This window comes from Balaenoptera musculus, chromosome 9 (genome assembly GCF_009873245.2).
Source record: "Balaenoptera musculus isolate JJ_BM4_2016_0621 chromosome 9, mBalMus1.pri.v3, whole genome shotgun sequence".
NCBI lineage: Eukaryota > Metazoa > Chordata > Mammalia > Artiodactyla > Balaenopteridae > Balaenoptera > Balaenoptera musculus.
Genome location: NC_045793.1, coordinates 76,422,616 through 76,448,476, shown reverse-complemented (window position 1 = coordinate 76,448,476; position 25,861 = coordinate 76,422,616).

Below are 25,861 nucleotides of genomic sequence, written 5' to 3'. Positions count from 1 at the left end.
CTATACACTAATGATGAAAAATCTGAAAGAGAAATTAAGGAAACACTCCCATTTACCATTGCAACACAAAGAATAAAATATCTAGGACTAAACCTACCTAAGGAGACAAAACACCTGTATGGAGAAAACTATTAGACAGTGATGAAAGAAATTAAAGATGATACACACAGATGGAGAGATATACCATGTTCTTGGATTGGCAGAATCAACATTGTGAAAATGACTATACTACCCAAAGCAATCTACAGCTTCAATGCAATCCCTATCAAACTACCAAAAGCATTTTTCATAGAACTAGAACAAATAATTTCGCAATTTGTATGGAAACACAAAAGACCCGAATAGCCAAAGCAATCTTGAGAAAGAAAAACAGAGCTGGAGGAATCAGGCTTCCTGACTTCAGACTATACTACAAAGGTACAGTAATCAAGACAGTATGGTACTGGCACCAAAACAGAACTATAGATCAATGGAACAGGATAGAAAGCCCAGAGATAAATCCACGCACATATGGTCACCTTATGTTTGATAAAGGAGGTAAGAATATTCAATGGAGAAAAGACAGCCTCTTCTATAAGTGGTGCTGGGAAAACTGGACAGCTACATGTAAAAGAATGAAATTAGAACACTCCCTAACACCATACACAAAAAATAAACTCACAATCGTTTAAAGACCTAAATGTAAGGCCAGACAATGTAAAACTCTTAGAGGAAAACATAGGCAGAACACGCATGACATAAATCACAGCAAGATAGTTTTTGACCCACCTCCTAGAGAAATCGAAATAAAAACACAAATAAACAAATGGGACCTAATGAACCTTAAAAGCTTTTGCACAGCAAAGGAAACCGTAAACAAGATGAAAAGACAGCCTTCAGAATGGGAGAAAATATTTGCGAATGAAGCAACTGACAAAGGATTAATCTCCAAAATATACAAGCAGCTCATGCAGCTCAATATCAAAAAAACAAACAACCCAATCCAAAAATGGGCAGACCTAAATAGACATTTCTCCAAAGAAGATATACAGATTGCCACCTGAAAGGATGCTGAACATCACTAATCATTAGAGAAACTACACCTCACACCGGTCAGAATGGCCATCATCAAAGAATCTACAAACACCAAATGCTGGAGAGGGTGTGGAGAAAAGGGAACCCTCTTGCACCATTGGTGGGAATGTAAATTGATACAGCCACTATGGAGAACAGTATGGAGGTTCCTTAAAAAACTAAAAATAGAACTACCATACGACCCAGCAATCCCACTACTGGGCATATACCCTGAGAAAACCATAATTCAAAAAGAGTCATGTACTACAGTGTTCACTGCAGCTCTATGTACAATAGCCAGGACATGGAAGCAACCTAAACGCCCATCGACAGACGAATGGATAAAGAAGATGTGGCACATATATATAATGGAGTATTACTCAGCCATAAAAAGAAACGAAATTGAGTTATTTGTAGTGAGGTGGATGGACCTAGAGTTTGTCATACAGAGTGAAATAAGTCAGAAAGAGAAAAACAAATACCATATGCCAACACATATATATGGAATCTAAAAAAAAAACATGGTTCTGAAGAACCTAGGGGCAAGACAGCAATAAAGACACAGACGTAGAGAATGGACTTGAGGACATGGGGAGGGGGAAGGGTATGCTGGGACAAAGTGAGAGAGTGTCATGGACATATATACACTACCGAATGTAAAATAGATAGCTAGTGGGAAGCAGCCGCATAGCACAGGGAGATCAGCTCAGTGCTTTGTGACCATCTAGAGGGGTGGGATAGGGAGGGTGGGAGGGAGATGCAAGAGGGAGGGGATATGGGGATGTATGTATACATATAGCTGATTCCCTGTGCTATACAGCAGAAACTAACACACCGTTGTAAAGCAATTATACTCCAATAAAGATGTTAAAAAATAAATAAAATAAAATAAAATAGAAAACCTATCACTTAAGTTTAGGAGTTTAGCTGGCTTCATTGCTTCATTAGCTATACGTTTCTACAGATAACACACTGTGGTTTTAGCACTTGGCCATCACTTATGGCTGCAAAACCAAGGGATCATACTCTGAATAAAACAGGTACAAACTCCTTTAACCTTTCTTTCTTTGGAATCACTCCTATTGTCATCATTTGGTTAACTACTATTTCTACATTCAGAAAAAGTATGTTTGGGTTTTTGTTTGTTTTTTGTTTCTGGCAAAAATGTCCAGTGAAGTTTATTTAGCCTTCATATTTTTTAAAAGGCTTAATTAACATTGAAATTAACTGTAAAAGTAAGTTATTAAAAATGTTTACTTTTTCAGGTTTTTATATACCTTGGGGTTTCAGTTGACAAACTAACCTTAAAATAAGTGTTCCTTCTGCTCCTGACCTGTATGCAGCTCATGCCACATGCCCCTCATCTTCTGAGTTCACTAATACTGACTGGTCTGTACCTTGGTCCGAGGAGTCACTGATCACAGGCTTGGATAATGCAGCAATATCAAATTGCTATTTCCAAAGGTTTACTCAATCAACTTTGGTATTTGTCTTATTGCAGACCTGTAACAAAGAGTTCATGGGCCAGTGTCAGTTCATCGACCACACTTTGAGTAGAACTGAGCTGATGGGAACTAAGATATACAGCACACTGCAGACAAGTAATAGCTCCCATGTGAATACTGCATTACAGCCTACAAGCATTGTCACATGTACTATCTCCTTATCAGTGTAACTTAAAATGAGTAATGTTATTCTCATTCTTCTGTCAAATCTCCCACAGCTAGGAAGTGGCAGGAGGGACTTGACACCCCCAGTCCAATATGCTCTCTCATTTACAATTCCGAAATACCTACACAGTACCTAAGTACCTAAATTACATGTACTTGTTATTTCTTCTTCCCAGCTATTTGCTGTGGCAATTCAGTTCTGAGTGGATATATAGTCTCTTTTGATGACTCATTTTCTAAGTAGATTTGAATTGATTTTGTGATCCTATAAAAAGTCTTAGAGCCAGTTTTGTTCTCTAAATTTATTATTATCCTAAGATACAATTAGGAAATTAAATTCACTATCACATTTATAAAATGTCACTTCATAAAAAATAAAATTTTTACTAATGTTTCTCAGTATACCTTAAATGTAATATATCCCACCCCCATCATTTAAATGAATGAAAAATGGGGAGTTAAATCAGGTATCCTGGGATTACTATATTACCAGTAGCTTTATAGATTACCTTCTTCATTTCTATTTTTTGATCCCCTCTTATTAAAGAGCTTGAAAACTAAAATGCCCATAGGGCCAGGCAAGTAATATAAGGAGGAAGTAGGTGGGGTGGGACTATGGTGAATTGCCTAGGGCACTGTGTTTTAATAGGGCAGCTGCAAGCTCTTACCTTCAGTTCATTGTGAGCATGCATGACTGTGAGCCCAGGGCCACTAGCTCTTCTGATTTTTAAGAAGAGTTGGGTGTCTAGATTTTTATTAGTTTCCTTTTTTAATTTTAAAAGTTGGCAGCAAATTAAAGTATTTCGAAACACTGTGCAGCCCAATGAAGCCCAGCTGCAGGCGGACTGCCAGCTAATTATTTACTGCTGGCTTGTGCAGAGATCGCTGGTGTTCAGCTGAAGGTCCTTAGCCACTCAGGGTCATTAGGAGGAAAGTGAGGTCATTGGTTGAAGAAAGATATTCAATAAGAGGTGAGCAAAAGGTTTTCTGCTCAATTCTAACTTTGCCACAAAATATAGTCAACAGAGCACCCTAATGCTGATCACTCTGGTATGTACCCAATTAATTTTTTTCATTGTGGTGAAATATATCAATATGCAACATAAAATTTATCACTTTAACCATTTTTAAGTGTACAATTCAGTGACATTAAGTATTTTCAAAATGTGCAGCCCTCCATTTTCTAGAACTTTTCAACATCCCTAACAGAAACTTTGTACTCATTAAACACTAACTCTCCATTCTCTTACCCTAACCTCTGGTAACATCTATTCTACTTTCTGTCTATACCAATTTTCCCATTCTATGTACGTCACTTAAGCGGAATCTACAATAGTTATCCTTTGTGTCTGGCTTATTTTACTTGGCATGTTTTTAAGTTTCACCCATGTTGTAGCATGTATCAGAATTTGATTCCTTTTTAAGGCAGAATAATATTTCATTGTATGTATGTGTATATATATACGTATTTTATGCTTACATTCATATACACCATATTTTGTTTATCTGTTGACCTGTTGATGGACATGAGTTGTTTCCACTTTTTGGCTATTGTGAATAATGCTGCAATGAATGACAAGTATCTGTTTAAGTCCCTGCTTTCAATCCTTTTAAGTATGTATCTAGGAGTAGAATTACTGGATCATATGGTAATTCTATGTTTAAGTTTTTGAGAAGCTGACAAAGTGTCTTACACTGTGGCTGTACCATTTTACATTTCCACAAGCAATGTACAAGGGTTCCACTTTCTCCACATCCTCACCAATACTTGTTGTTTTCCATTTCTTGATAATAGCTATCTTAATGAATATGAAGTGGTATCTCAATGTGGGTTTGATTTGCATTTCCCTAACGACTAGTGATGTTGAGCATATTTTCATCTACTTCTTGGTCATTTATATATCTTCTTTGGAGATATGTCTATTCTGGTCCTTTGTTTTTGAATTGGATTATTTGTGTGTGTTTTTTTTTTTTTGTAGGAGTTCTTTGCATGGTATCATTTAAAAATTGCTTTATTTTATGTAAAAAAAAAAAGGAATGAGAATTTCAGGGTTAAGATGGCAGCTTTAATACATCTATTTCATTTTTCTCCCACCTAAAACCTCACCAGACCTACTGTAAATGGCTGAAATATAGTCATAGACCCACAAGTGCAGGAAGGACAGGGAAAGAGAAAACAATGAACTTAGTTTAGAAGCTGGAATGTGAGTAGATGAGTGGTAACTGAATGGGTAACTCAAGGCAGTGGAATTCTGAGCTGGCAGTGAGGAAAGCTGCTAAGATCCCTGAGGTACTAGGTGGTAACTGGCAGCACCAAGATGCCTCTGGATCTTGGCCTGAGTTGTGGAGGAGGAGTGGGGAAGAGCTGTCTGAAAAGCTGGATTCCCTCTCTCACTGCATGCTGCTGGGTAACCGCCCTGCCCCACCCCAGCGGGAGGTTAGGGGTTAAAGGGTGGGTCTGCAGAAGGATCACTTTTGTTGATGAGTTCACAGTGATGATGGTGTGTGACTGAGACTAATGAGACAATGAAGAGGTATGTTCCTGTAAATGATTCCACCGCAGCCTGGTGCTTTTTGTTCAGCACCTGAGCAAGATCCTCACATACCAACATAGAGAAAAAAGACAAATGTGCCCAACTAAGGGGAACGCTTTTGTCAATCCAGGCGTGCTCCTGTATATGCGAAATATCTCTGGGGACTTGTGTAAGAAGCTGGCAGCAGTGGATGCCTCTGGGTGGGGTGAATTTATGACTTGGGGCCTTGATGAGAGGGAGGTTTTTGAGTCTTTACCCTTTTCTGCATTGAATTTTGTACCATGTGCATCTGTTAATTATCCAGAAAGAGAATAAAATAAAATACCTTCCTCCAGCCCTAAAGTAATACATACCAAAAAGATGAGATAATTTAGAACTATCATTTGCTGTGTGGCTCAAAGTAAGTTTTCAATAAATATTTTTTAGTAAGTGAATAAAATAGAGAAAAATATATCCCCATCCACATTCCTCAGAGGTAACCATGGTTGGCATATACCTATATACTTGGTATATAGCTTTAAAATTTTTTTCTCTCTCTATAGAAATGCGTATGCTCCCATATATATATATGGGAGCATACGCATTTTAAACAAAAATGGCATCATGCAATGCATAGTATTCTGCAATTTAAACTTTTCACTTACTCTTACATCTGGCCAAGTGAGAATATGTAGTAGCCCAGGATTTCACTGAGTAGGTGTGCTGCAATTTATTTAATATTCCCCTAATTAGGAGACCTCTTTTTGCTATTATAAAGAATTTTGCAGTGGATGTTTTCCTCTTGCTTTATGTCTCTGCAAATGCATGTAAATATTACTGGAGAATAATTTCATGGCAATAGATTCATCAGGTAAATGATATGCCAGTTTTAAATGCTCATAGTTTCTGCCAAATTGCCTTTTTAAAAGGTTACATCACTTTTTGTTGGTGTTGCTGAAAAATGCCATTAAAGTAAGTCAAATATTTTTCTATTTTATAATTCCTTAAGGGTTTCTTTCTCTCTGTCTCTTTTTTTTTTTTAAGAATGAATGTTGAATTTTATCAAAAGCCTTTTTGGGGATCTATCAAGATGATCATATGATGTTTCTTTACTCTATTAATGAAAGGAGTTTTATTAATAGGTTTCTTTTTTTTTTTTTTAAACATCTTTATTGAAGTATAATTGCCTTACAATGGTGTGTTAGCTTCTGCTTTATAACAAAGTTAATCAGTTATACATATACAATATGTTCCCATATCTCTTCCCTCTTGCATCTCCCTCCCTCCCACCCTCCCCATCCCACCCCTCTAGGTGGTCACAAAGCACTGAGCTGATCTCCCTGTGCTATGCGGCTGCTTCCCACTAGCTATCTATTTTACATTTGGTAGTGTATATATGTCCATGACACTCTCTCACCCTGTCACATCTCACCCCACCCCCTCCCCATATCCTCAAGTCCATTCTCTAGTAGGTCTGTGTCTTTATTCCTGTCTTGCCACTAGGTTCTTCATGGCTTTTTTTTCCCCTTAGATTCCGTATATATGTGTTAGCATACTGTATTTGTTTTTCTCTTTCTGACTTACTTCACTCTGTATGACAGACTCTAACTCCATCCACCTCATTACAAATACCTCCATTTCATTTCTTTTTATGGCTGAGTAATATTCCATTGTATATATGTGCCACATCTTCTCTATCCATTCATCTGTCGATGGACACTTAGGTTGCTTCCATGTCCTGGCTATTGTAAACAGTGCTGCAATGAACATTTTGGAACATGACTCTTTTTGACCTATGGTTTCCTCAGGGTATATGCCCAGTAGTGGGATTGCTGGATCGTATGGTAGTTCTGTTTATAGTTTTTTAAGGAACCTCCATACTGTTCTCCATAGTGGCTGTATCAATTTACATTCCCACCAACAGTGCAAGAGAGTTCCCTTTCCTCCACACCCTCTCCAGCATTTATTGTTTCTAGATTTTTTGATGATGGCCATTCTGACCGGTGTGAGATGATATCTCATTGTAGTTTTGATTTGCATTTCTCTAATGATTAATGATGTTGAGCATTCTTTCATGTGTCTGTAGGCCATCTGTATATCTTCTTTGGAGAAATGTCTATTTAGGTCTTCTGCCCATTTTTGGATTGGGTTGTTCGTTTTTTTGTTATTGAGCTGCATGAGCTGCTTGTAAATCTTGGAGATTAATCCTTTGTCAGTTGCTTCATTTGCAAATATTTTCTCCCATTCTGATGGTTGTCTCTTGGTCTTGTTTATGGTTTCCTTTGCTGTGCAAAAGCTTTTAAGTTTCATTAGGTCCCATTTGTTTATTTGTGTTCTTATTTCCATTTCTCTGGGAGCTGGGTCAAAAAGAATCTTGCTGTGATGTATGTCATAGAGTGTTCTGCCTATGTTTTCCTCTAAGAGTTTGATAGTGTCTGGTCTTACACTTAGGTCTTTAATCCATTTTGAGTTTATTTTTGTGCATGGTGTCAGGGAGTGTTCTAATTTCATACTTTTACATGTACCTGTCCAATTTTCCCAGCACCACTTATTGAAGAGGCTGTCTTTTCTCCACTGTATATGCTTGCCTCCTTTATCAAAGATAAGGTGACCATATGTGCGTGGGTTTATCTCTGGGCTTTCTATCCTGTTCCATTGATCAATATTTCTGTTTTTCTGCCAGTACCAAACTGTCTTGATTATTGTAGCTTTGTAATATAGTCTGAAGTCAGGGAGCCTGATTCCCCCAGCTCCATTTTTCGTTCTCAAGATTGCTTTGGCTATTCGGGGTCTTTTGTGTTTCCATACAAATTGTGAAATTTTTTGTTCTAGTTCTGTGAAAAATGCCAGTGGTAGTTTGATAGGGATTGCATTAAATCTGTAGATTGCTTTGGGTAGTAGAGTCATTTTCACAATGTTGATTCTTCCAATCCAGGAACATGGTATATCTTTCCATCTATTTGTATCATCTTTAATTTCTTTCATCAGTGTCTTATAATTTTCTGCATACAGGTCTTTTGTCTCCTTAGGTAGGTTTATTCCTAGATATTTTATTCTTTTTGTTGCAATGGTAAACGGGAGTGTTTTCTTAATTTCACTTTCAGATTTTTCGTCATTAGTGTATAGAAATGCAAGAGATTTCTGTGCATTAATTTTGTATCCTGCTACTTTACCAAATTCATTGATTAGCTCTAGGAGTTTTCTGGTAGCATCTTTAGGATTCTCTATGTATAGTATCATGTCATCTGCAAACAGTGACAGCTTTACTTCTTCTTTTCCGATTTGGATTCCTTTTATTTCTTTTTCTTCTCTGATTGCTGTGGATAACACTTCCAAAACTATGTTGAATAATAGTGGTGAGAGTGGGCAACCTTGTCTTGTTCCTGATCTTAGTGGAAATGGTTTCAGTTTTTCACCATTGAGGACAATGTTGGCTGTGGGTTTGTCATATATGGCCTTTATTATGTTGAGGAAAGTTCCCTCTATGCCTACTTTCTGCAGGGCTTTTATCATAAATGGGTGTTGAATTTTGTCAAAAGCTTTCTCTGCATCTATTGAGATGATCATATGGTTTTTCTCCTTCAATTTGTTAATATGGTGTATCACATTGATTGATTTGCGTATATTGAAGAATCCTTGCATTCCTGGAATAAACCCCACTTGATCATGGTGTATGATCCTTTTAATGTGCTGTTGGATTCTGTTTGCGAGTATTTTGTTGAGGATTTTTGCATCTATGTTCATCAGTGATATTGGCCTGTAGTTTTCTTTCTTTGTGACATCTTTGTCTGGTTTTGGTATCAGGGTGATGGTGGCCTCGTAGAATGAGTTTGGGAGTGTTCCTCCCTCTGCAATATTTTGGAAGAGTTTGAGAAGGATAGGTGTTAGCTCTTCTCTAAATGTTTGATAGAATTCACCTGTGAAGCCATCTGGTCCTGGGCTTTTGTTTGTTGGAAGGTTTTTAATAACAGTTTCAATTTCAGTGCTTGTGATTGGTCTGTTCATATTTTCTATTTCTTCCTGGTTCAGTCTCGGCAGTTTGTGCATTTCTAAGAATCTGTCCATTTCTTCCAGGTTGTCCATTTTATTGGCGTAGAGTTGCTTGTAGTAATCTCTCATGATCTTTTGTATTTCTGCAGTGTCAGTGGTTACTTCTCCTTTTTCATTTCTAATTCTATTGATTTGAGTCTTCTCCCTTTTTCTCTTGATGAGTCTGGCTAATGGTTTATCAATTTTGTTTATCTTCTCAAAGAACCAGCTTTTAGTTTTATTGATTTTTGCTATTGTTTCCTTCATTTCTTTTTCATTTATTTCTGACCTGATCTTTATGATTTCTTTCCTTCTGCTAGCTTTGGGGTTTTTTTGTTCTTCTTTCTCTAATTGCTTTAGGTGCAAGGTTAGGTTGTTTATTCGAGATGTTTCCTGTTTCTTGAGGTAGGCTTGTATTGCTATAAACTTCCCTCTTAGCACTGCTTTTGCTGTGTCCCATAGGTTTTGGGTCGTCGTATCTCCATTGTCATTTGTTTCTAGGTATTTTTTGATTTCCCCTTTGATTTCTTCAGTGATCACTTCGTTATTAAGTAGTGTATTGTGTAGCCTCCATGTGTTTGTATTTTTTACACATCTTTTCCTGTAATTGATATCTAGTCTCATAGCGTTGTGGTCGGAAAAGATACTTGATACGATTTCAATTTTCTTAAATTTACCAAGGCTTGATTTGTGACCCAAGATATGATCTATCCTGGAGAATGTTCCATGCACACTTGAGAAAAATGTGTATTCTGTTGTTTTTGGGTGGAATGTCCTATAAATATCAATTAAGTCCATCTTGTTTAATGTATCATTTAAAGCTTGTGTTTCCTTATTCCTTTTCATTTTGGATGATCTGTCCATTGGTGAAAGTGGGGTGTTAAAGTCCCCTACTATGATTGTGTTGCTGTCAATTTCCCCTTTTATGGCTGTTAGTATTTGCCTTATGTATTGAGGTGCTCCTATGTTGGGTGCATAAATATTTACAATTGTTATACCTTCCTCTTGGATCGATCCCTTGATCATTATATAGTGTCCTTCTTTGTCTCTTATAATATTCTTTATTTTAAAGTCTATTTTGTCTGATATGAGAATTGCTACTCCAGCTTTCTTTTGATTTCCATTTGCATGGAATATCTTTTTCCATCCCCTCACTTTCAGTCTGTATGTGTCTCTAGGTCTGAAGTGGGTCTCTTGTAGACAGCATATATATGGGTCTTGTTTTTGTATCCATTCAGCCAGTCTGTGTCTTTTGGTGGGAGCATTTAATCCATTTACATTCAAGGTAATTATTGATATGTATGTTCCTATGACCATTTTCTTAAATGTTTTGGGTTTGTTATTGTAGGTGTTTTCCTTCTCTTGTGTTTCTTGCCTAGAGAAGTTCCTTTAGCATTTGTTGTAAAGCTGGTTTGGTGGTGCTGAACTCTCAGCTTTTGCTTGTCTGTAAAGGTTTTAATTTCTCCATCACATCTGAATGAGATCCTTGCTGGGTAGAGTAATCTTGGTTGTAGGTTTTTCTCCTTCATCACTTTAAGTATATCCTGCCACTCCCTTCTGGCTTGCAGAGTTTCTGCTGAAAGATCAGATGTTAACCTTATGGGGATTCCCTTGTGTGTTATTTGTTGTTTTTCCCTTGCTGCTTTTAATATGTTTTCTTTACATTTAATTTTTGACAGTTTGATTAATATGTGTCTTGGCGTGTTTCTCCTTGGGTTTATCCTGTATGGGAATCTCTGTGCTTCCTGGACTTGATTAAGTATTTCCTTTCCCATATTAGGGAAGTTTTCAAGTATAATCTCTTCAAATATTTTCTCAGTCCCTTTCTTTTTCTCTTCTTCTTCTGGGACCCCTATAATTCGAATGTTGGTGCGTTTAATGTTGTCCCAGAGGTCTCTGAGACTGTCCTCAGTTCTTTTCATTCTTTTTTCTTTATCCTGCTCTGCAGTAGTTATTTCCACCATTTTATCTTCCAGGTCACTTATCCTTTCTTCTGCCTCAGTTATTCTGCTATTGATCCCATCTAGAGTATTTTTAATTTCATTTATTGTGTTTTTCATCATTGCTTGGTTCCTCTTTAGTTCTTCTACGTCCTGGTTAAATGTTTCTTGCATTTTGTCTATTCTATTTCCAAGATTTTGGATCATCCTTACTATCATTATTCTGAATTCTTTTCCAGGTAGACTACCTATTTCCTCTTCATTTGTTAGGTCTGGTGTGTTTTGACCCTGCTCCTTCATCTGCTGTGTGTTTTTCTGTCGTCTCATTTTGCTTATCTTACTGTGTTTGGGGTCTCCTTTTCACAGGCTGCAGGTTCGTAGTTCCCGTTGTTTTTGGTATCTGTCCCCAGTGGGTAAGGTTGGTTCAGTGGGTTGTGTAGGCTTCCTGGTGGAGGGGACTATTGCCTGTGTTCTGGTGGATGAGGTTGAATCTTGTCTTTCTGGTGGGCACGTCCACGTCTGGTGGTGTGTTTTGGGGTGTCTGTGGCCTTATGATTTTAGGCAGCCTCCCTGCTAATGGATGGGGCTGTGTTCCTGTCTTGCTAGTTGTTTGGCATAGGGTGTCCAGCCCTGTAGCTTGCTGGTTGTTGAGTGAAGCTGGGTCTTGATGTTGAGATGGAGATCTCTGAGAGATTTTTGCCATTTGGTATTACGTGGAGCTGGTAGGTCTCTTGTGGACCAGTGTCCTGAAGTTGGCTCTCCCACCTCAGAGGCACAGCCCTGATGCCTGGCTGGAGTACCAAGAGCCTTTCATCCACACAGCTCAGAATATAAGGGAGAAAAAAATAGAAAGAAAAAAAGAGGATAAAATAAAATAAAATAAAGCTATTATAATAAAAAATAAGAAAAAAAATTATTAAGAGTAAATGTATTCAGAAAAAAATTTTTTTTAATTTTTAAAAATAGATTTATTAATTTTTTATAGTAAAAAATAAGAAAAAATTTTTAAGAAAAAATTTATTAAGAAAAAAAATTTTAATTTTTTAAAATAAAAAATATGAAAAAACTTATTAAAAATTTTTTTAATTTCTAAAAATAGAAAATATGGAAAAAATTATTAAGAAAACATATATTAGGAAAAAAAATTTTTTTTAAGTAAAAGAAAAAAAAATGGACGGACCTAACCCTAGGACTGATGGTGAAAGCAAAGCTATACAGACAAAATCTCACCCAGAAGCATACACATATACACTCACAAAAAAAGGAAAAGGGGAAATTAATATATCCTGCTCCTAAAGTCCACCTTTTGAATTTGGGATGATTCGTTGTCTACTCAGGTATTCAACAGATGCAGGCACATCAAGTTGTTTGTGGAGCTTTAATCCGCTGCTTCTGAGGCTGCTGGGAGAGATTTCCCTTTCTCTTCTTTGTTCGTACAGCTCCCAGCGTTCAGCTTTGGATTTGGACCCGCCTCTGCATGTACGTCGCCTGAGGGCGTCCGTTCCCCGCCCAGACAGAACGGGGTTAAAGGAGCAGCTGCTTCGGGGGCTCTGGCTCACTCAGGCCGGGGGAGGGAGCGGTATGGAGGAGGCGGAGCGGGCCTGCGGCGTCAGAGGCGTCGTGACGTTGCAGCAGCCTGAGGCGCGCCGTGTGTTCTCCCGGGGAAGTTGTCCCCAGATCACCGGAGCCTGGCAGTGGCGAGCTGCACCGGCTCCCGGGAGGGGCAGTGTGGAGAGTGACCTGTGCTCGCACACAGGCTTCTTGGTGACGGCAGCAGCAGCCTTAGCGTTTCCTACCAGTCTCTGGGGTCCGCGCTGATGGCCGCGGCTTGCGCCCGTCTCTGGGGTCCGCGCTGTTAGCCGCGGCTCACGCCCGCCTCTGGAGTTCGTCTAGGCGGCGCTCTGAATCCCCTCTCCTTGCGCGCCGCGAAACAAAGAGGCAAGAAAAAGTCTCTTGCCTCTTCGGCAGCTGCAGACTTTTTCCCGGACTCCCTCCCGGCTAGCACCAAAGCCCGAGCCTCAGCTCCCAGCCCCCGCCCGCCCCGGCAGGTGAGCAGACAAGCCTCTCGGGCTGGTGAGTGCTGGTTGGCACCGAGCCTCTGTGCGGGAGTCTCTCCGCTTTGCCCTCCGCACCCCTGTGGCTGCGCTCTCCTCCGCGGCTCCGAAGCTTCCCCCCTCTGCCACCTGCAGTCTCTGCCCGCAAAGGGGCTTCCTAGTGCCTGGAAACCTTTCCTCCTTCACGGCTCCCTCCCACTGGCGCAGGTCCTGTCCCTATTCTTTTGTCTCTGTTATTTCTTTTTTCTTTTACCCTACCCAAGTACGTGGGGATTTTCTTGCCTTTTGGGAGGTCTGACGTCTTCTGCCAGCGTTCAGTGGGTGTTCTGTAGGAGCAGTTCCACGTGTAGATGTATTTCTACTGTATCTGTGGGAAGGAAGGTGATCTCCGCGTCTTACTCTTCCGCCATCTTGCCCCTACTCCCCTAATAGGTTTCTTAACATTTCATCATCTCTGCATTCTTGGAATAAACACTAGTTGTTTACAAGGTATTGTTTTTAATAATCTGCTAAATTCATTTTGCTAAGGTTTAATTTTTATTCTTACATGAAAATGTATTTTTCTTTTTTATGCTATCTTTGTCAAGCATTGCTATTGAGGTTATTCTATCCTCCATATTTTTGTTTTTTGAAATAAGTTAGCTAACTTAGGAACTATGCATTTTTTCAGTTTTAATAAACAGTCTTTGGCTTTAAGAGAATCTTGTCTTGGTATTTTTAGAGACACATGTCTTTAATAACCATTCAGTGATTGTTGAGCTGTTCCTTTTTTCCCCTTTCCTTGAGTTAATTTTAGTAATACATCATTTCCTAAACTATAGTCCATTTTATTGATAAAAATATTACTGGCCTGACGTTGCACATGACATGTTTTCTTACAATTTTTTAATCCTTGGAACTGAAGTGATGTTCACATTCTCAACACTAATTGTATGTGTGTGTGTGTGTTTTCTGTTTCTTGTTCTGTCTTGCCAGAAATTTATGTCCTCGTTTATTGGTCTTTTTACAGAACCAAATCTTGGAATTATCTATTCTAGGGTTGTAGGATTTTTTTTTTCCATTTTGATTAGTTAATTTATGATTTTGGAAAAACAATTTTTCCCATTAAAAAATTTATATTTCTAGCTTCTTAAGCTGGATGTTTGTTTTTAATTTTTCTTTGAAATAAAGGTTTTTAGGCTCTGACTATTTCTCTTAGAATGCTCCCAAACCTCTCTATTGCTAACTCAGTGCAGTATCATTTCTCAGACTGTCCTGCTGGACCTTCCGGCAGCTTCTGGCACAGCCGATCACTCCTTCCTCCTTGAAATGTTTTCTTCTCTTGGCTTCTGGGCACCACCATGATTTCATCCTGTCACGCTGGCTGCTCCATCACAGTCTCCTTTGCTGGTTTCTTCTTTTCTCCTCTATGTCTTAGTGTTAGGGAGCCCCAGAGCCAGTCTTTGGTTCTCTTTGCTTCTTTGTCTCTGTTGGTGACCGCTCTCAGCCTCATGGCTTAGCATACTGTGTTGGTGCTTACCATGCTTACATTTATTTCTTCAATCTAGTCTTCTGCGCTGCACTACAGACATACATATCAGTTAGCTCATCAGTATCGCCACATGTATATCTAATGGGAGTCTCAAATTTATCATGTTCAAGACTGAGCTCCTCATCTTTTCCTGAAAACTGTTTCTCCTCTCAGCTCCCCATCTCATTCAGTGGCAGCCTCATCCTTCCAAGTGCACACACCCAAAATTTTGGAGTCATCTTTGACTTCTCTCTTTATCCTACATCTGCTTGTCAGAAAATACTGATGACTTTCCTTTAAGAACATATCAAGAATCCAGCCACTTCTCACCTCCTCCACTGCTATCACCATGGTCCAAGCTACCATCATCTTTCACTTTGTTTATTAGATTAACCTCCACACTGGTCTTCCTGCTTTCACTGTTGCTACCCCTACCAACTCTCACAATTTATTCTTAACACAGAAGCTAGAGTGATCCTCTTAAAACGTAAGTCAGATGTCTTTCCTTTGCTCAAAAACCTTCGTGCTCTTTGACCCACTTCTTCCCAGGGCCAGTCCTTGCCATACCTGCCTTCTTGTGAATTAGAAAAAAGGGTCTCCTTTCGCCAGAAGGACACAACTTGGACCAGGTGTATGGCTTGGCAAGCAGACATGGGCTTGGTTTTAGCACCTGCTTACGCTCTTGGCTTGGTACATTTGTACAATGAACAACTTGTACAACCATATCTAGTGGTCATGCTAGAATGATACAGGCAGAGCTGTAGCTTGAGTGGAGGCATAAGTGGTTAGAGAAGACAGATTCATTGGATAAACTTAGAGACCTGGGCAAAGATACCAAGACTGACTTTCCTGTATCTAAACAAGGGTGGATCCTGGAGCTATTATATGCACTTGTTTTCTCTTATGTATATTTCATTTCTGGGTTTGTAAGTTTCTGAGCCAGACTTAATGTAGCTTTGGATCATGAATGGTAGTGAGAGTGTAGGTTATCCCAGCCATTCTGATTTATGCTCCATGTTCTAGATAGGGCAACAGGAAGTCTCCCAGATCCCAGGTGACATTGAACATCATGTGGCAAGTGCCCTTGCTGAGGTGGTTTCAGTTTGGAAGGATGCACTAAATCAATCTCTTTCTCTATTTATTTATATGTATTATATATATATATAATATAATTATAAATTATATGAATATATAATTATAAATATATGTGTATATATAATATAAATGGTAAGATTTATATTTTTATAAGATCACGTGAAAAGCTGTAGGATGGGACTGTGCAGTGAGAGTTGTGCCTCCACCTGAAATAAACAGCATGTTAGGACACCTGTTCACTGTCTGTACAGATGTTCTGGGTGGCAGAGCCATAAACCAGCCCCCAGAGGGTAGTTCTGATCATGTAGATCCTGGTAAGCTGGCTACACAGGACATGGGGAGTTGGAAAAACTGGCAAAAGCCTTCGTATGTGTAAATTTTTTTATCTTTTATCAGAGAATGTAGGTTTTTCTAATTCTTTCTGAACAATAGCATTATTATAAATCTCTAACATCGAGAATGAGGATTTTTAACTTGAAAGACAAGAAAGGGATCTGGGGTGGCGTTAAAGTGATGGGGGTGGCGTTTTCCCTGAGGGCAGCTGTGGGGCTCTCTCTCTCTCAGTCACCTGGGGAGTTGTTAGTCCCATCGGAGGGAAAGAGGGGATTTTGGAACAAGGACAAAGTCAGCAGACTTTCAGCTCTGAGACTTACTAGCTCTGGGGCCTGGACTTCGAGGTCCAGCTTCACCACTGACAAACTGGGTGACCTTGCGCAAGTTACTGACCTTCTTTAAGTTTCAGTTTTTCTTGCCCATGGAATGTTAGTATTACTATTTACCTCCTAGAGTGCTGGAAGGATTAAATAAGGTAACACATGAGAAATGTGTAGCCTGGTGCTGGACTTTAGAATGAACACTCAGGAAGCATCATCATTATCATTGTTGGAGCGTATATTGTCTTCAGCTTCCTCTTCGGGGCTCCCGTCCTGAGAGGTGTAACACTAAGAAGAATGAGTTGCTAAAGTGGCTTATGTGTGTCAAAATTTTTTTCCAGTTATGTTTCTACACCTATAATGAAAATAAAATATTAACAGTAAAGGTAAAATTGATAAAAACAAGCAAGTTGGGTTGGGTTGATCACGAGTGCTTGGAAATATTTCCCTTCTGAGTGATTCAGGTGGTCAGACACTAGTCTGAGTTTGCCTAAATTGGGTTATCAGGCCATTCTTGTGAGGCCTGCTGTGCAGCTGACTTGCTTTCTCTTCAGGAGAAAATGAGTTCATTATAAAGAGAACAATTTGTATATTTCCTTCCAGGAATCTCCAGCGTTTGGCTTAGAATTTTTTTAAAAAAATAAATTAACGCAAGTATTCAGAAGTCAGGCTCTGGGAGGCTTCTCTTGAAAATAGTTACAAGGCTACATGAATTAAGATTCTTTGGTTCGTAAGTAACAGAAATAGACTCTGGCTAGCTTAAGTAAAAAAGAAGTGTATTGGATGGACACAGGATTATCTTATTCATTCAAGAAATCACTGACCAGCCAAATCTTGGAAAGCACAGGAACTGAGGGTTCAGAGCAGGAAGTTTGTAGAACTCTGCTATCAGTGTCTCCGTTCCAGCAAACCCTAGTCTTAGTTTAGTTTCCAGAGAATTGGATAGGCCTGGCTTGAGCCCTTGTTTGAATTTATCCTTGGACCAATCAGCTATGGCCAGTGGTAGGGTCTTCTAGTTCAGACAATGTAGCTGAACACCCAACACACACGACCCTGGCAGCTCCCGGAGAGGTGAGGCAGGGGGAATCTGCCACAGAGTATTTTACTTTTCAGCTACTTTCTTTTTTCTCCTGCCTTTAAAGACCGTGGTGAGTTTTTTATTCTATGTTTTGTTCGGGGAAGTTAAATGAATTCCTGCCCTTGTCCCTGGACACTTGATCAATGATTTTTGAGAAGTTCTGTGAGCGTCAGCAATTCTATTTAGTCAATCCAGTAAGAGCAGTCTTTGGGTAATTCCTCTGGTGATAACTGTTCTTCACCATTTCTTTGCTTACATTTCATTTTTCCTTTCTTGGTGTTTTTGGAAAAAAACGTATTTATGTATACGTTCTACATTGATTGCCATCTGATTACTACACATCTTTGAATGGGCTGGCCCTCAGGTGAATGGAGTGGGTGGGGTACTGAACTGGGGCAATCTGAACCCTGACTTGGGTTTATTGTCTCAAACATCTTCTCATCAGATCTGTTATTGCCTTTGTCCTGGAAGAACATTTCCTTTCAGTTGTCTTCTCTCCCCCTGTTCTTTTTTTTTTTTTTTTTTTTGAGAAGGACTGTTCAATAAGAAGGCGTTATTTCCTCCTAAAAATTATGAACTGTATAATTCACACCGAAGAATAAATATGTCTTATTAGACTTTAAAGACTAAGCCTAAAAAGAATGTTCATGTGTAAATAGAACATTCCAGTGTCTTAGAAATCCTCTGTGTGCCCTGCCCTGATTACACCATTCCTCCCCTGGTGGTAACCATTTGCTGACTTTTGTGTTCATAATTTCCTCACTTAAAATCAATTTTTAAAATCACCTATGTATATATGTATGCCTAAGCATATATAAAAACATGATTAGTCAGTACAAACCTGGCTAAGCAGGGAAAGAGCTATACTGACTGTGTTAGAAGGAATCTCCCAGGAAAAAATAAGCTGAACCGTCTCTTGGAAGTGATTTACAAGAGATTCCTCTGCAGAAGTCTTTGGGCAAAGGCTTGAATGAGTCCTGGGAAAGTCAAAACATTTGGCAGGCCAGGAGTGTGGGCCAGCGATATCCAGAGGAAAGATGGGTGAAGGGAGTAGGATTCCCTGTTTGTTACTTCCCAGCTCACCATGACCAACCCCAGAGCTAAAAGGTAAAAAGCAGTGGTTCTCAAGGTTTGGTTCCTAGGCCAGCAGCATCAGTATCATCTGGGAACTTGTTAGAAATTCCTAGTTCCCAGTCCAGACCTACTGAATAGGCTTCTCTGGGGTTGGGGCACAATAATCTGTGTTTTAAGAGGTTTACCAGTGATTTTGATGCATGCTAAAGACTGAGATACACTGGATAAGGCATATATTCTGTATATCCTCTTGATCCCAGTTGTAGCACGGAGGGGAAAGCATGAGTTCAGTTAACTAGCATTTGGTCAAGATGGGCTGAATATAGATGGTAATATGAATCAGGCTCACTAGGTGTTCATTCCTCCACTAAAAAGGCAGTACAAGGGAGCAAGTATCTGAGGGATGACAGCTCTCAACATGGCTGTCTTTTGGTGACACTGCACCAACCTGGTTTGTTGTCCTCTGAACCTGGTGCACAGCCATTAACCCAGGATCTTCCTTTATCATCCCACCTTGAGATTACCTTCAGTTCTCTCCTCTTTCCTCTACTCCATGTCTTTCCTTTTCTTGGTTTACTCTGTTGCTTTGGTAAAGAAATATTCAATAGTTTCTTTCAAAAGGGTGAATGGGATGTAAACTTTTGGAGTCCTGGAGTTTCTAAAAATAGCTTCATTTTTTTTTTCATGCTTGATTAATTGTTTGGCTGAATTTAGAGGAATGCTGAAGACATTGCTCCATTGCTTCTTATTCTTTAGTCATCTTGCTTCTAGTATTGCTGCTGAGGAGTCTAAAGCCATCTGACTCATGTTTCTTTTTTTTTTTGTATGTGACTTGGCTTTTCCTCTATAAAGCATGCAGAATCTTCTGTTTGTCCCCAGAACTCTGAAATTTCCCAAACATATGCCTTAGTGTGTGTTTTTTGTTGTTGATGTGGGGCAGTTTTAAAATTAATTGTGCTGTAACCCTTTCACAGTTTGAAAATGTATGTCTTTTCATCCTGGGAAATGTTCTTGAATTATTTTGTTGATTTCTATCTCTTCATTTTCTCTGTCCTCTCTTTCTGTAATTCCTGTTTATTGTTTGTTTTGTATGTTGTAACTCTTAGGCTGGTTGCCATTTTAAATTTTTCATGTTTTAGCTCCTTATTTTTCTTGGACTGTTCCCTTTTTGATAGCCTCCAATTCTTTTTTTTTTTTAATTTTATTTATTTTTGGCTGCATTGGGTCTTCGTTGCTGTGTGCAGGCTTTCTCTAGCTGCCGCGAGCAGGGGCTAATCTTCGTTGCGGTGCACGGGCTCCTCCTTGTGGTGGCTTCTCTTGTTGCGAAGCACGGGCTCTAGACGCGCAGGCGTCAGTAGTTGTGGCATGTGGGCTTCAGTAGTTGTGACTCGTGGGCTCTAGAGCGCAGGCTCAGTAGTTGTGGCGCACGCGCTTAGTTGCTCTGTGGCATGTGGTATCTTCCCAAACCAGGGATCGAACTGTTGTCCCCTGCATTGGCAAGCGGGTTCTTAACCACTGTGCCACCAGGGAGGTCCGATAGCCTCCAATTCTTGTTTCATGAATGCAATGTCCTCTCTTGTCTCTCTGAGGATATTGATGATATTTTCAAAGTTTTCTTCACTGTAAAGTATGTTTCCTGGAAATTGCTTTTTTCGTGGGGAGGGGGGTGTCTACCTTCTATATTAAAGATTTAAAAAATTAACAGAAACCTCAATCAAATAGAGTCAGGAGACCAGAAGAGGGAGCTCTTATGCCCTGCAATGATAGTGGAGCCCAACAGGAAGAAGAAAGTCTCCTCTTCTTTCCTGAAAAGGACTCAGCCAATGAAAAGCCATAGACTCTTTGTTTACTATAGTCCTCTCAACTACCTTTCCCCCTCTATGAAAGTGTTCTCTTTCCCTTCCTTTGCGGGGACTTGCATGTGGCTCACCATAGTTGCAGACCCCAAGCTGCAATTCTCGGCTGATTCTGAAGAAACCCATCTTTGTTGGAGGAATATCTGGCTGTCTATCTAAGGTCAACAGAAGTTTCCTTAGATATCTGACTTAGCTGTTGCTCATATTAGAGAGTTAAGAACGAAAAAGCTAACTGGAAGCTCTAAGCATGTGCCTGTAGGGCTTTTCATTCTTGAGTTTCACAAAATAATGGCGGGGTGGGGGGGGGGCGACTTCCCTGGTGGCGCAGTGGTTACGAATCCACCTGCCAACGCAGGGGACATGGGTTCGAGACCTGGTCCAGGAAGATCCCACATGCCACGGAGCAACTAAGCCCATGCGCCACAACTACTGAGCCTGAGCTCTAGAGCCTGTGAGCCACAACTACTGAAGCCCGCTTGCCTAGAGCCTGTGCTCTGCAACAAGAGAAGCCACCGCAATGAGAAGCCTGCACGCCACAACGAAGAGTAGCCCCGCTCATCGCAGCTAGAGAAAGTGCACGTACAGCAACAAAGACCCAACGCAGCCAAAAAAAACAAAACAAAATAATGGGGGGACCATTTGTTGGAGAGCTCCTGATATTAGTATTTTCACATTTTACTCTTTTATGAAATTCCCCAGAGAAGATTCTTCCAATATCCTGCCTGGCTCCCAGTATTCTGGAACATGAGTGGGGGATGAGGGACTTAACAGTTCAGCTTCTCAGACCTTGTTCATCCACTCTGCCTTATTTGGAGATTCCCCGCCCCCAGTTCCCTTGTCTGGGATGCATAGGGTTAACAATGCACATGATTTCTCCTTTAGCCCTTTCTTATCTGCCATTCAGTGGAGCTGAATTGGGACTCTCCATAGGCCTAAAGGAGGTATTTCTGCTATAACGCTGTTTATATATTACTGAAAAACCTTGTGTTCTGTAAAAGTCATGCTCTGAAAACAAGGCCTCTGGGAAAATAGGGTTAGGAGAACACGACTCAAAATTTTGTACTTTTTGTAATCAGTACAATGCCAAACCAATAATAATTCTGATAAGAAAGACAGTAGCACAATTAAATCTCCATGTGCATTTGTTCCAGAATAATTCAGTACCTCCTTTGCAGCCTTAAACTGAGGTATAAGTCCTGGAGAGCATTTGCTTCTAACAGAGATTAGTACCAAAATAAAAAATGCCTTTGCAGTTCCAACACCTGAACTCTCAGTTCCCTCAAATGGTTAACATAGTAGAAAATGTAGAGGTTCTTGAAGTCACTTTTGGCCTTTTTTTTTTTTTTTTAAAGGATTTCATGTATTGTTAAGGCTTTATCTTTAATTGTGAGAAATCTTGCCCCTGGTAGCTTCAAAATGACTGAGAAAGGTCATTTATGAACCTATACAATTTCTGAATTATACCGTATCATCCCCCTAATTACCAATTGTGTTTGAATCAGTTCTCATTAAAAAAGTGTGTCATACCTGAAAGACTGTATACCTCACTTCTGTGGGCATTTCTGCCTCCAGGACTTGTTTCTTTAACCTAAAGATCCTTGCATAGACCTCCCCACACACTTGACAATTCCTCTAGGAGAAGTATGTATGTACTTGTGCATTCCTCCCACATTTCCATCCAGACTCCCCAGAGTTGGGGCGGTGTACCTGTGGACTGGAGCTATGTCTGTTTCCTTGTTGCACTGATGATATTACTGTTTTTCTTTTTCCCCTCAGATTTTCATGTTCAGGAAAATATTTTCAGGAAACTTTGAGAGAGGGTAGTAGAGTTGAATATATGACTCCACCTTCTTTACCCAGAAGTCTCCCAGGCACAGAGGTCTTTGAGGAAGGTGAACTCAAAGTTAGCTGGAATTTTACAGGTCGAGAAGTCTGCTTTGGCCCCAGAGGCTTCTGCGGAAAGAAAGGCTTTGCGGCTGGGGTCAGTTAGAGAGAGGGAGAGGTGAAGGAAGCATTCTGGAAACAACAGGGTCTGTGTCTATTGATGTAATTCAACTGAGCCTGATTCAGGGTCTGTTTAGAGTACTCTCTTGTTTTCTATGTTTTGAATCTCAGAATTGCCTAGGAACTTAAGAAAAAGCCGATTCCTGGGCACCTTTCATGAGGACCCACTCTGGTATATGCTGGCTGGTGAAAGAAGGGGAAGGAAAGCCAGTGTGTGGCTGTGATGTGGCACTTCACATATAAAGGTGCATATAGTTCCATTTCTAGTTCTGCTGCATTTCAAAGAGATGTAACCCTGTGACCTGTAACCCTGTGATCACTATATCTGCAGTGGCCCAGTCTAATTAAATTGAATCAATGACTTTAAGCACAAAAATGAATTGTGTCTTGGGCCCTTAACAATTATTACTGCTTTCTGAACAGAATATTTGACTCTTACAGGAAACTCTCAATTTTCATTTTCCTTCGTGGCTCTTTTTCAAAGGGTGGAGATTTCTAAAACCTGAATTGTCCGCCACATACAGAACTACCTATTATAGCTCTTAGTCTTTATGACATTCCATAGTTAATTATTATTGTACTGGAATAGAACTTCATTTAAACATTTAAAAGTTTGTGGCTATGTTAAGCAAAAGTTTAATTAACTTATTTGTCAAAGTGTACTTAGTCTACCAACTCTACTGGAAAACCAAGCTCTCTTATTTGAATATCTCTGGTCATTTGCCAACATTTCTTTATTATTTCATTATTTTTGTAGTGGCATGAAACTTAGGCTCTCAACAGAGGTATGTGAAACATGTCTATTTATTTTTTAAAAATTGAACATAAGTTCTTTGTCAAGCCCTCATTTTATAGATGTTTAACCTCAGCCAAATCAGGGTTTCTTCAGTCAGTTCAGGCTCTTGTCTTCCCCTACCGACCACACACCTTCAGGGTTGAGAGTCAGTCCCAGGAGACTTCCTAAGTGTGGACTTGGGTCGGGGGGGGGTTGGGGGGGGATCAGCTGACCACCCTCAAGTGATTGTCATCTGTTTCCAAGGTATGGAATGTAAATCAGGTCTCCATTCATCAGATACAATGTTGCTCGTGTGTCTGCCCTGTCCTGTCCTAAGGCCTCTCCAGGCTATTCTTACTTGTAACTTTCAGACACGCATACAACATTTGGATGCTTTTCTCAGAGCTATTTGATAACAAGTAATTCTTACCAGTTTTTCCAATTTATGACTGCCTATCTTCCACAGCTAAGGGAATCTGTATTTCCTCTAGGATAGGAAAACTAGATTTTATATAATCATGCATTCTCTCCAGTCTATTTGGTAATATATACTTTTTGCTGTATACAGTTAAATCCCCTACATATGAACAAGTTCCGTTCCAAGAGCACGTTAGTAAGTCAAATTTGTTTGTAAGTCCAACAAAGTTAGCCTGGGTACCCAACTAACACAATTGGCTATACAGTACTGTACTGTAAGGGGTTTATAATATTTTCCACACAAATAATTCATAAAAAACAAACAAACAAAAAATAAAACATTTTTAATCTTACAGCACAGTACCTTGAAAAGTCCAGTAGTACCAGCTATATCACCGCTGCTTTTACTCTTGTTTCTGGACATCCTGGGCTTGAAATAAAGATACGGTACTGGGCTTCCCTGGTGGCGCAGTGGTTGAGAATCTGCCTGCCAATGCAGGGGACACGGGTTCGAGCCCTCATCTGGGAAGATCCCACATGCCTCGGAGCAACTAGGCCCGTGAGCCACAATTGCTGAGCCTGCGCGTCTGGAGCCTGTGCTCTGCAACAAGAGAGGCCACGATAGTGAGAGGCCCGCGCACCGCGATGAAGAGTGGCCCCCACTTGCTGCAACTAGAGAAAGCCCTCGCACAGAAACAAAGACCCAACACAGCCATAAATAAATAAATAAAATTACAAAAAAAAAAAAAAAAAAGATACGGTACTGCTGTACTCTATACAGTATTTTACAGTAAATTACACAAAAGCATAACCACTTGTAGAGGATGCGCACACCTGACAATGTATGCCAGACGTGAATAACTTAGTTGATTGGACATGCGAATGCACATTCCCATCTTTGAAAGTTTGCAACTTGAATGTTCGTATGTAGGGGACTTACTGTACTCAAAAGATCAGGCTATTAAAACTGAAAAAATGGTCTGCTTTTCTACAGAAGCATCGGTCTTTGGAGGTAGCAGATGCCTTAATGTTCCGTTTGAGTAGGGGAAGGGTTATGGGGCAAAAAGTAATTACTAGAAATGAAAAGAACACCAGTTTAATATTTGAAAATATTACCCACAAAATTACATTGGAACTTGGAATATATGATTAATATCCATTGTGCATTCTAGAGTCTTAATTTTAGTTTGGTATTCTATTTTTCCTTTATGAATATTATTTCTTCATGTCCCTGTGGGGAAATGGAAAGCTGGTGGCAGTGAGAGATGGCTCACTGGCATGGACTCTGCATGATGAAGATGTGGCCTTGCAAATTGAATTTGGGGTTAAGAACTGGGAGAACCTGATATTAGTATACATATTCTGCTTCCAGAAAGATGGAATAGACATACTTTCCCCATTCCTTCTACTAAATACAGTTAAGACCCTGCATATTATGTATAAAACAAACATAAGAAGACTCTGTAGAGAGAAGAGGCAGACCAACCATGGATCTGAGGATGTGAGGAATGATACAGTGGTGAGTTCCCTGGGTTTTCTTTTTGCCTCATATATTTCAGACTCAATACTGGGGAAGACAGCAGCCCAGAAAATGCCAATGGGTGCAGATAAAAAAAGTCCCAAGAAAAGCTTGAGCTCTCTAACCAAAGGACTAGGGAAGGGACTGTCTTGTAAGGCAGAAAACTTTTAGATAATAACCACTAGACTCCAGTCAAATGTCACAGAGGAAAAAAACATCCTACTACCTCTCCTCTATCTGAGACCAAGTGAGGAAACTAGACTTCCACCCTCATGAGGCTTTAACGAGGCCCCCAACAACCCTAGTGGAGTGGTGTCAAACAAGCTAAGTGAGGATCTGGGACTTCCATCTCTGCCAGGCAGTAATGAACTGCCTTCCCCCCTCCCATCACCCCAGCCCTTGTGGTGTCAGTGGACCACATGGGGAGCCTGGACTTCAACTCCCACCTGATGTAAGGAAATGGCTCTTCCTCTCCCCGCTAGGATGATGTCAGAGAGGGCCTAATGGAGAGTCAGAACTTTTACCAACACTCAGTGATAACAAGCCCACCTCCATTCCTCACCATGTCAGTGTTGTCCAGATGGGGAGCAGTAACGAGGCACCCCTCTCTAGCCAGCATGG